The sequence below is a fragment of the Dermacentor albipictus genome, chromosome 7, assembly GCF_038994185.2.
Source record: "Dermacentor albipictus isolate Rhodes 1998 colony chromosome 7, USDA_Dalb.pri_finalv2, whole genome shotgun sequence".
NCBI classification, from domain to species: Eukaryota; Metazoa; Arthropoda; class Arachnida; order Ixodida; family Ixodidae; genus Dermacentor; species Dermacentor albipictus.
In genome coordinates this window covers 65,016,626-65,029,448 of record NC_091827.1, presented here as the reverse complement: position 1 = coordinate 65,029,448, position 12,823 = coordinate 65,016,626, and positions in this window count along the sequence as shown.

Below are 12,823 nucleotides of genomic sequence, written 5' to 3'. Positions count from 1 at the left end.
ACCGTGCTCTGCCGGATGTTGCGCGAGCGCGCGCGAAACCACGCGCAGCGCGGCGTGGTTTCGCGAAAGATGTACACAAGAGAGGAGGGTGGTACAAAAGGCGGAGCATCGCCATGAGCAACGCCATTTTCCGGCTTCACCTTTGCTTCACAAAGAGTGACGTGAGGGCCTCTCCTTAGTTTCCTTCCTCCGTGCCCCTTAAACTCCCATAGACGGTGGCGCCAGATTTCCCTCTAGGTGTAATAGTGGGAAACTTTATCGCCACAGCGACAGCGCACGAATACGAAACCACTACCGCTTCTACCATGATTCTGTGCGATAAGCCGTCGGGAATGCAACTTGAGTTTTCACTTACGCACTGTGCTTCAATCATGCTCGGTTGAATCGTGTGGATTGAAGACGTGCGCAGTAGTTGGTTGCAAAAATAGTGACTGGCATATTAAGGAACGGAATGTATCTGCGTGGCCAAGTTTGGGGACCGCTGCTGCAACTGTTCGTACGTGTTACCGGCACTTCGAGATGTAACGCCTTCCTCGAGGATGCAGAAATTTGCCCATCCGGCAGCGTAGTATCGCGATCGAACCTTCAAGGTAAGTGCCTCAGCCCCGAACGTCGGAAAGAGTGAGCACCACTCGTTAAACAATGACAAAGGGCCGAGTAGCCCCGCGTCCTGTAATAGCGAGTTTCGCGCACAGTATGAACACCCATGCACCACAACTGGCACGAAAACTTACGCCGGCTCTATTGCCAACGTGTCAATGATTGTATGGGCGTGCACCTGAATATACGCACCATAGACGCATAATAAGTGACGGACTACACCGATAGCCCACGAATGGTCGAAGCTGAATGTTTCGTGACGGTCCACAAGAGTAAGCGAGTTAGTAGCGATAATACATCTTTGCTACAAGGTATTACAACGCACAAAACAGCTACGTTTCAAGCCTTACGCGCAGCAAGAAGAAATCTATCGGAACCGAACACACCCGCAAGCGATTAGGCAGAAAATTAATCAGGTAGCCACAGCACCGAGGAATGAGTCAGAAATGTGACAAGCCGCTGCCTCAAAATATTTGCCAACTAAAGAACGAAGAGCAAAATACACTAATCCTGATTCAATTCATGAGCGCAAATTTTGGATAGCTTGGAATACATATTTAGCCCCGCTTTTAGAATGAGCATTATATGCGCTGCTCGCGCCGTTTGGACATAGCTTAATCAGCTCCGAAAGCGCTTTTGCATGTTTTCTGAAGCTGTAGCCAAAGCTTCTTGTCGCCCACCCAGTCACCGTCTACGATATCTCCTGAAACAGAGGTTTGCTAAGCCGCGCCGGCGTCATACACATAAACACGGAGGCAGTTGAGGCAAGCAATTGGCGCGTCACCACGTGATCAAACATATGGCAGCGTCCACGGAATCTCCGCGAAAAGGGTCAATACATGACTCGCCGAAGGTAATCGCTTTTGCCCGCGTGGCTTCTAGAAGTACTACACAATTCGCGTCGTGCGTACAGCTAGATTACAGATAGTATGACGCCATCTTGCAGTCTCATGCGGCACTTTGCTTTCCCCTCACTCTTTCGTCATACTCTACTCCGCTTTACGCTTCATGCTTTCACTGTCCCCTCTTCCTCCGCTTTCCTCCTCGCGTTCTCTTCGCCATCGCTGTCTACATGGTATTGCTTTCACCCCCACTGCGCTCGCTCTTTCATCCTTCGCTGTGCTCGTTCGCTCGGTTACGCCGAGGGACGCCGACGCTTAAAGGCCAACTGCAACGAAATTTTCGACCGTGTAAGAAGCCTAGTTGCAGATAGTTTAGACATGCAGTAGCCTCTGCGCAAAATCTTACGCTTGAAATGCAGCTCAATCCGTCACAAAGAGCACGCAAAAATGAATCTTTTTCATGCCGAAACTGGAAAGAACGACGCCATTATCGCCCGGCGTGACGCACATATAGACGAGAAAACCATGGCCAGGCGGCGCTACTGCACCTCACCTGACAGCGCCCCAATGTGGAAACGCCAAGCAGCGCGGTCGCGTCGTGGCGTAGTCGCCGCTTTGTTTGCGTTGTGCCGTCCGCGCTTTTCTTCGCTGGTCGTTCTCACGGCGCTCCGTTTTCGACGGCGGCAGATCGCCTGCTTGCGCAACAGCGATGCAAAGATTGCCGTGCGGTTTCAAGAAGGTTGCCGACGCCGACAGCTTTTTTTTTTTTTCGTGGCGGCAACCTCACGATAGGGGAGCGTCTGCTTCCCAACGTGTGCGGCGTTGAACAAATTGTGGACGGTGATGTGAGAGTGAAAGCCAAGTGCGTGTCACAGGTGTCCGACAAGATCGTAGACGACGTCGAGTTAGAGGTACGCGCCATGTTCAGAAATTTAGCCACTTTTATTTCAATTACAACATAAGTCACACTGGCAGCAGGAACTTCTGTTGTCATACTACTCGATGACTGCAGATCCATTGGGCTGCTTCTTGACGGTTCCGTCACTTCACAAAGGCATGTTCTGGAGTTTGTTTCACACGTGTCTTGTTGCTGCTCAAGAGCTGTGTCGCTGCAGTACGAAAGCACATGTCCCGGTGGTGCTGACTGCTGAGAAGACTGTTATGAGTGCCATTGGTCTGTTTGGCGCCGCTTCCATCTGCATCGCAAATAAATGAAACAGTATGTGTGCCTATTTGTTGTGGGTGTGACGAAGAAGATCGGCAGGCTGAAAAGCCCCGTTGCCATCGCGTGGCACGTACCCAGTTTGTTCGCTGGCTGCGCCCTACCTGCTGTCGCTGCTGCTCTACGAGCCGAATAAACCCCCTTTACAATTGGTGGAGGTGCGGGGTACAACCAGAATTCTGGAACTTCGTAATCGGACACTGCAGCCCGTCTTCATAATGCCGGAAGAAGGACCACCACAACCACAACCCGCTGCCCCTGTGACTACCGTGGTCTGCCCCGGCCCGTTGCGGCAACGCGACCCACCCATCTTCAGTGGTACAGAAGACCATGATGTCGAAGACTGGCTAGCTGACTACGACCGGGTGAGCATCCACAACCACTGGGACGACACCCAAAAACTTAATTACGTGTCGTTTTACTTGAGCGGTGTCGCCAGCATGTGGCACCGCAACCACGAACGTGATCTGGCGACGTGGACGGCCTTCAAGACTAACGTGACAGAGGTATTCGGGCGCCCCGCGGTTCGCAAGCTTCGCGCCGAGCAACGTTTGCGTGGCCGTGCGCAACAGTGCGGGGAGACATTTAGGAGCTATATAGAAGATGTTGTCGACCTCTGCAATCGCGTTGACGTCGCAATGCCTGATGCCGAGAAGATCCGCCATATCTTAAAAGGCATTGAAGACGACGCCTTCCAGATGCTGTTGGCGAAAAATCCCTCGACACTCTCTGAACTCGTCAGTCTGTGTCAAAGCTTTGATGAACTGCGCAAACAACGCGTAGCCACCCGCCAATCTACACCTCAGGCCACTTCAATGTCGAGCTTGGGTGCTGCCCCGGATAACACTTCGCTGCTGCTACAGATCAAGGAGTTCGTCCGTGAAGAGGTGGCTCGTCAGCTTTCCTTGATTCCCTTTGCACACGGCCAGCCGAGTACTCCATTGGCGCCCGCTCTCCAATCTATCATCAAGGAGCAGGTAGCCGACCACATTTCGCCTCCTCTTCAACAGGCTCCGACGGCCGCTCCCCTGACGTACGCCGAAGTCGCGATGAGGCCTGCGCCACAGACCTATGGCCCCCTTCGCCCACCTTTGCGCCCACCCGTATCCCCTCCAGTCCGTCCACTGGTGAACTATGCACGACCACAAGACCATTGGCGCACGGAAGACAACCGTCCGATTTGTTTTTATTGTGGCCGTGCTGGACACGTTGCACGTCACTGTCGCCTCCTTACCCCCAACGTCCCCAACAATGTGCGTCCATATGCACCACGTTTCCAACAACGCCGTAACTATTCGGACGCCTTTGAATCTCCTTCTGCCGTCGACACCGCACTCTCCGCCGCTCGCCGTTCACCTTCTCCTCGCCGCCGCTCGCTTTCCCCCATGCACCGGCGGCGGAGCCCTTTGCGCCAGGAAAACTAAATGTCGCAGTTCAGGAGGCGAGAACTGCGGTGCCAGCGAAACGTATAAGGCCTCACACTTCCCCGAAGAACGTTATTGAAGTCGCTATAGAAGGAACATTGACGCTAGCACTTGTCGACACCGGCGCTGCACTTTCAGCGATAGATGCCCGTATTTGCCGCAAGATCGGAAAAGTGACGACGCCGCTTTCTGGACTGTCTCTTCGAACTGCCAACGCGCAGCACGTCGAGCCATCCGGCGCCTGCACTGCTCGTGTCGTAATTCACGAGGTCCTCTATATCATAGAATTCATCGTGTTGCCATCATGTTCACACGACGTCATATTAGGTTGGGACTTTCTCTCCACACATCATGCGATCATTGACTGCGCCCGCGCTGAAATCGAGCTGTTTCAGTTTTCGACCGATATTATCACTGACCATAAGGACCATTGTCGCAAAATCGCTGTTTCAGATGACACCGTTATACCTGCCTGGTCTTCCACTCTTGTCAGTATCTCTTGCGAATCTGTAGATGACGGCACAGTACTCTTCGCTCCGTCTGAATTCTTAGTTCGCCGCCGTTCACTACCACTGCCGTTCGCCGTCCTCGAGTTCAAAGCTGGTGCCTCTCTCATGTGCGTCTCCAACCCATCGGCTGAAGCAATTACTCTACGCCGCCGTGAAAGCCTTGGCAGAGCGGAGCCACTGACCTCATCTTCAATTTTTGACACGTTGGACGACTCCACTTATCTTGCTGCTCTCGAGGCATCGCCTCCTCAGTCACTGCCGCGTTCTTTTACGCCAGCTATTGCCAGTGACCTTACGACGACGCAGCGTGACGAACTTCTTCGCTTGCTCCAAGGCTTCTCTTCGTCTTTTGACTGCCAAGCAACACCACTCGGCCGCACCACGACTGTTTCGCACACTATCGACACTGGGAGCCATGCACCAATTCGACAGCGTCCCTACCGAGTATCGGCGACTGAAAGGCGCGTTATCAATGACCAGGTGAACGATATGCTCAATCGCGGTGTCATCCAGCCTTCTAGTAGTCCTTGGGCATCACCAGTCGTCCTAGTTAAAAAGAAAGACGGCTCCATACGATTTTGCGTCGATTATCGAAGGCTTAATAAGATTACCCGAAAGGACGTATACCCGTTGCCACGTATTGACGACGCCCTTGACTGTTTGCAAGGAGCGGAGTTTTTTTCCTCCTTAGATCTCCGCTCTGGCTACTGGCAGGTGCCCATGGCTGACGCTGACTGTTCGAAAACCGCGTTTGTAACACCTGACGGCTTATATGAATTCACTGTGATGCCGTTCGGTCTGTGCAATGCGCCCGCCACCTTCGAACGCATGATGGACGGCATCCTACGCGGCCTGAAGTGGCATACTTGCCTCTGCTACCTCGACGACGTTGTCGTCTTTTCTCCTGATTGTCCTACCCATCTTCGGCGTTTACATCAAGTTTTGACCTGTCTCCGGAATGCTGGTCTCCAGCTTAACTTAAAAAAGTGCCGATTTGCCGCTCGAAAACTGACCATATTAGGCCACGTTGTCTCCAAAGAAGGCATTCTTCCTGATCCTGCTAAACTTCGCGCCGTATCCGAATTTCCAAAGCCCACTAACTTGAAAGCACTACGCAGCTTCATTGGCCTATGCTCTTATTTTCGACGTTTCGTTCGCAATTTCGCTACTGTGATCGCACCACTCAACCAACTTCTCCAAGGCGACAATGAACTTTCTGCTTGGTCAGAAGCCTCTGATGATGCCTTTACGACTCTTCGTCACCTACTCACGTCTCCGCCAATCTTGCGCCATTTTGATCCCTGCGCACCTACAGAACTTCACACTGACGCCAGTGGTGTCGGCCTTGGTGCCGTGCTCGCACAACGCAAGAACACTAATGCCGAATACGTCGTCGCCATTGCCAGTCGTGCCCTCACGAAACATGAGGCCAATTACTCAGTAACAGAAAAAGAGTGCCTGGCTATCGTATGGGCTCTTCAAAAATTTCGTCCGTATCTCTACGGTCGACGCTTTGACGTTGTGACGGATCATCACGCTCTTTGCTGGTTGTCCAACCTAAAAGACCCGTCGGGCCGCCTCGCTCGGTGGGCCCTCCGAATCCAGGAATACGATATCCGAGTCGCCTATCGCTCTGGACGCAAACACGCCGACGCCGATGCCCTCTCGCGCTCCCCTGTTACTTCAGACAGCAGCACTTGTACCGACAGACATGACATCTCACCACTTGACATCCTCGACATGGCATCGGAGCAACAACAAGACCCATGGATCGTCATGATGTTCGACTTTTTGTCAAATCCTCCGGCAACTTCGGCACCTCGAGCGCTACGCCGACAGGCGCAGCATTTCAGAATCCGGGACGGACTTTTATACCGTCGCAACTACCACAATGACGGCCGCAAATGGCTTTTAGTAGTGCCTCGCCACCTACGCCAAGAGTTATGCTCCGCTTTTCATTCTGACCCGCAGTGTGGTCACGGCGGAGTGTCAAAAACTTACACACGGCTTCGCCTGCGATATTATTGGCGAGGGATGTACACCTTCGTCCACAAATATGTACGCTCCTGCATTGCCTGCCAGCGACGCAAATCTGTCCCGCATCTCTCCACCGCTCCTCTCCAACCACTTCCCTGCCCAGCTCAGCCATTTGACCGTGTCGGCATTGATATATATGGGCCTCTACCATCTACTGGCGCTGGCAACCGATGGATTGTTGTCGCCGTAGATCATTTGACACGGTATCAGGCACGTACCCAGGATGTTTTTTCGGGGGGGGGGGGCACCCCCTCCATCATCATCATCATCACCACCATCATCATCATCAGCCTGTTTTATGTCCACTGCAGGACGAACGCCTCTCCCTGCGCTCTCCAATTACACCTGTCCTGCGCCAACCGATTCCAACTAGCGCCCGCGAATTTCCTAATTTCATCGCTCCACCTAGTGTTTTGTCGTCCTCCATTGCGTTTCCCTTCTCTTGGTACCCATTCTGTAACCCTAATGGTCCAACGGTTATCTAACCGGCGCATTGCATGACCTGCCCAGCTACATTTTTTCCTTTTGATGTCAATTAGAATATCGTCTATACCCGTTCGCTCTCTGATCCAAACCACTCTCTTTCTCTCTTAACGTTATGCCTAGCAATCTTCGTTCGATCGCTCTTTGCGCGGTCCTTAACTTGCTCTCAAGTCTCTGCCCCATATGTCAGCACTGGCAAAATGCACTGATTGCACACCTTACTTTTCAATAATAATGGTAAGCTTGCAGTCAGGAGCTGGCAATGTCTGCCGTACGCGATCCAACCTATTTTTATTCTTCTGTGAATTTCCTTCCTATGATCAGGGTTCCCTGTGATTAATTGACCTAGGTAAACATACTTCCTCACAGTCTCTAGTGGCCGACTGGCGATCCTGATCTCTTGTTCCTTTGCCCGGCTATTTATCATTATCTTCATCTTCTGCATATTAATATTCAACCCCACTCTTACACTCTCTCTGTTAAGGTCTCCAATCATTTGTTGTAACTCGTCTTTATTGTTGTTGAATAGAACAATGTCATCGGCAAACCGAAGGTTGCTGAGATATTTGCCGTCGATCTTTACTCCTAAGCCTTCCCAGTTTAATAGCTTGAATTCTTCTAAGCACGCAGTGAATAACTTTGGATAAATTGTGTCTCCCTGTCTGACCCCTTTCTCTATAGGTATCTCCCTGATTTTCTTGTGTAGAATTAAGGTAGCTGTAGAACCTCTGTAGATATTCTTACGCGAAGGACGGTCGGTAAGACGAGAAACTATTTACAGATTATATTTACAACAACGGTTGCAGCGCTGACCGGTTAGATGTTGTTGTTGTTGTTGTCCTTAGTGGCCGTGGCACATACCCACAGTGGGGGATTGGCCAAGAATCGGGCGGTTTAATTAGGTGCCTAAAAATAATAATGGAAACAAGGGAGTTAACAATTTGGGCGTGTGAGTTTAAAAGTAAACGTTTTGTGTTTGGAGAAAAAAGGAAATAATCAGATGAAAACCGGGTATAAGATAATAATAATAATAATAACAATAATAATTAATAAAAGATAAGAAAAAAAAACTATGGTTGGGAGGGAGAACGATCAATCTAACATGGAAATCGATTGGTTTCAATGAGGTAATTTTGCATCGCCAAGCAAACATTTCTGTTGCTGAACCCAACAATGGAGGCTCCAAAAGATAGGATCACAGGCACTGATAAAGTTAGACCAATAGAGCGAAGCGGGATTTCGAGTAGTCGTTTTCTTATAATAGAAAAACGTCTGCAAGACAACAAGAAATGGTTGATTGTCTCCGCTTCGCCACAGAATGAGCATAATGGTGAGGGGACCAGACCAGACCTGTGGAGGTAGAAGTTCAATGCAGGTATACGGCAGCGCAGCTTCGTGATGGCCACTTCAATTTTCCGTGTTCGGCAAAAATCTCTGTTCCAAGGGTGCAGGAGATGTCCGTAATCCGCAGAGTTAGTAATTGCGGAGCCTGATACTGACTGTATAATGATACTCCTGCGAAATCTAGCTGCAGTAACATAAGCAGTTAAAGGGCAGCAAGGAAGAATCGGGCCACTTATCGATGCCTTGGCTAGAGAGTCTGCAATTTCATTAATGATTAGTCCTTTATGGCCAGGCACCCAAATCAAACGCACGCTTCTCAAGTAACCAGGTACCAATGATTGAAATGTCCTCATCACGCGAGAATCACTAGAATCAGTAAGGGATGAGCACAATGATAAAGAATCAGTGACTATCACGGCTGACGTAATTGTTGGTCCTAATTTGCGTAATGCCAGCACCACGGCCATGAATTCGGCTAAAAAAATCGGTATGAAATCTGGCAGCCGAAGAGAAAATGTCCAATCGAGAATCGGGGAAAAAATTCCTACACCTGACTTTTCTTCACATTGCGAAGCATCTGTAGCAATTATAACGTTTGTTTGAAGGTTTTTCAGGTGATCTTGTAATATACCGTCTAGAATACGGTGTGGAAGTAATTTTGCATTATTAGGAAAGATGTCATCAAATTGAATATCCGTGGCAACAGCTCTGTCGGTAATAGGAAGAACATCGCATATGCGCACGCCCAAAGAGTCAAGTAATTTTTGCACAAATATAATTTGCGGATTATGTAGTCGCGGCCAGATGACACCGAAAAACAACGCAGGTTGTGAAATAAAGACTATTTGGGGATGGCGCAGTGGTGATTCGTAAATCCTTAAGAACGTCTGCACCGTCAAAAGCCGGAACCTGCACGAAAGTGGCGGAACACGGGATTCTAGATAAAGAATAGAATTTGCAACAAATTTAGGAAGACCTAAACACAGACGTAATGCTTCTCTTTCTAAGAGGATTAGAGGATGGGACATGTAGGCTGGAGCTCCAGAGAAGAGCACGCAACCAAATTCTAATACAGGGCGAACGTACATGCGATATATCATTAGGAGTGTATCTCTTCTCAATCCTATTCGACGACCGCTCAGCCTACGCAATATGCCAATTGCACGGGTACCTTTCCCAGTCAAATGAGCTATGTGTGAGCGCCAGTTGAGAGAGGCGTTATAAATAATTCCGAGGTATTTAACAGATTCCACCTGTGGTATGTCTTGAAGGTGGTAGGACAATGAAATGTGCACTATGTCACGTATCGGAAATACGAGAACAGCACATTTGCTGGCATTAAGGGTGAAGTGACTAGCATCTAACCACCTCTCCAGATCATAAAGGTAAGTTTGCAGTCGTTGGTATAGCGTGTGGATGTCGTTTGCAGTTGCAAAAAACGCAATATCATCTGCATAAACATAAGTAGTTATTTCTTGATGACAAGGTAGTGTGCTCATGAGAATATTAAAAAGTACCGGGGAAAGAACTGAGCCTTGCGGTACGCCTCTCGTTTGTTTGTGTCTAGAAGAAGAAACGCCGCTTTCGTAGGAATAGAATTCTCTTTCACCTAAGAATGACCGAATCCACGCTACTATATACCCAGGAACACCACAGGAAGTTAACCGATTGATCAATATTGTGTGCTCAGTTCGTTCTTCCTCCTCTTTTTTGGAGTTATGGCGCCTACGCACCTCGTTCAAACAAACAAATACCACACGAATGTAGCAATATTTTCCAAGCTTTTTACGTAAGCGTTCTGTACTCCGTGATTACGTAGTGCATCTACGATTGCTGGTATCTCTACTGAATCAAGTGCCTTTTCGTAATCTATATAAGCCACATAGCGAGGCTTATTGTACTCTGCAGATTTCGCGATAACCTGATTGATGACATGGATGTGATCCAGTGTGAAGTATCTCTTCCTGAAGCCAGCCTGTTCCCTTGGTTGACAAAATCCAGTGTTGCCCTTATTCTATTGGATATTATTTTGGTAAATATTTTATATAATACTGGGAGTAAGCTAATGGTCCCATAATTTTTCAATTCTTTAACGTCTCCTTTTTTTGTGGATTAGTATAACATCTGCATTCTTCCAGTTTTCTGGGACCCTTGCAGTCGATAGACATTTCATATAAAGAGCCGCCAGTTTTCCAAGCATTATGTCTCCTCCATCTTTGATTAAATCAACTGTTATTCCACCTTTTCCTCCCGCTCTTCATCGTTTCATGTCTTGCAGGGCCCTTCTGACCTCATCGCTAGTTATAGGAGAGTTTCTGTATCCTATTCATTACTGTTTCTAATTGAGCTATCGTGACTCCTCTGGGTACTGTATTCAGGTCAGCTTAGAATTTTTCCGCTGCTTTTACTATACCTTCGAGATTGCTGATGATATTATCCTTCTTATCTCTTAGTGCATACATCATGGTTTGTCCTATGCCAGGTTTCTTTTTTACTGATTTCAGGTTGCGTTCATTTTTTACGGCTTCTTCAGTCTTTCATTTTTTACGGCTTCTTCAGTCTTTCTCATGTTATAGTTTCGAATATCAGTTATTTTCGCCTTGTTGATCAGTTTTGACAGCTCCGCGAATTGCGTAACGCTGTGCGGCCGCCAGTCCCATACAACCGCGTAGAGCGCAGGACTCTGCGATTCTAGACGTACTGCGCTCACCGCGAAAGGTTAGATAAACACCCACATAAGCACAGCAGAGAAGTGGCTACGTGAGGTGGTTCAAAACAAGTAGTTGTTCTCCACTTCCGGCGGCGTTTTCTCTACTTCCTTTTTAAATAAAAAGATGTTGATCCATAAATATTCTCATAAACAACGGTTAACTTATTTATTATTCGCTTTTGCTTGCAGTTTGGTTGTTGCCTTGGCTCTCTCCCTTTTGTTTCCAGTTGCCAATTTTGCACGAAAGGTGCTATACAATTAGGGAAAAACAGACGAGGTAACGGGCGACAGTCATCTTACTTATGGGTTTAAGGATTATTGCAGGGTTTCATGATGGACGCTCTTTCACATTATTTTATTTCCCCCCTTATCTAACCCATATCAAGTGTATATGGTTCCGGGCATCTTCCAGCATCGCAGCGAGCCGTAACTCAAAGAAATAATGGAGCAAAGGGATAAGTTAAACGCAGTTGGCGTTTTCTCCGGCCGCAACTCGTACCATGAGAGTACGGACCAGCTGAGTAACAGCCGCATCCCTCTCCTGGTCCAAGGACCAGCCTAAACAAAGAAGGTTGAACTAACAAAAGCAACAGCTATGCGCGGGATGGTTGAATAGATGGTGACAACTGAACGCATCTCGAGTTGATCGCGCGGGTGCGGAATCTATGAGAAAACTTTCCTTCACATTACAAGAGATGCCGATAACTACCGCCATCTAAAAGGGGTGAAAAAGGCAGCATAATGCTGACCGATGAACAACTGCCAAGTCTCAACATTGATCTGACGGCGCTTTAGGGATGTGTGAGTAGTGGTGGCGTGGGCGGGGAGGGGGGGGGGGCTATGCCATATAATTTCGGGGGGGGGGCCCGGGCCCCCCCGGGGCCCCCCCCCCCCCTGGGTACGTGCCTGCACGGTATGCTGAAACCGCCGCCTTGCCTGCCGCATCAGCAAAAGACATCGCCTCGTTCATACTACACAACTTCGTTCTCCGCCATGGCGCACCACGTGAACTGTTGAGCGATCGGGGCCGCGTATTCCTCTCAGATGTCATGCAGTCACTCTTGTCTGAATGCCAAATTATTCACCGCACTACTACCGCTTATCATCCACAGACCAATGGCTTAACAGAACGATTCAACAGAACTCTTGGTGACATGCTATCAATGTATGTTGCATCTGACCACTCCAACTGGGACCTTGTACTTCCGTTCGTCACTTACGCATATAACACTGCCTCTCAAGCCACTACCGGATTCTCACCATTTTTTCTGCTTTACGGACGCCATCCCTCCAGCACCATTGATACGGTTCTCCCGTACCGGCCGGACCCTGCTGAATGCTCACCTGTTGCTACGGTTGCTCAGCACGCCGAGAAATGCCGCCAACTGGCCCGTTCGTTGACGTCTGCTCAACAGTGCCGCCAAAAAGAACGCCATGGCCTCAATCCTCCCCCTCACCCCTTCCCCGTCGACTCACTCGTGTGGCTTTGGGTCCCGCCTGTTGCTGCTCCTGGCCTTTCGTCCAAGCTCCTCCCGAAGTACCACGGGCCCTACCGCGTGGTTGCACAAACATCACCAGTGAACTACGTGGTCGAACCCGTATCGCCATCTTCCGATCTGCGTCGTCGGGGGCGAGAGACTGTGCACATTGAC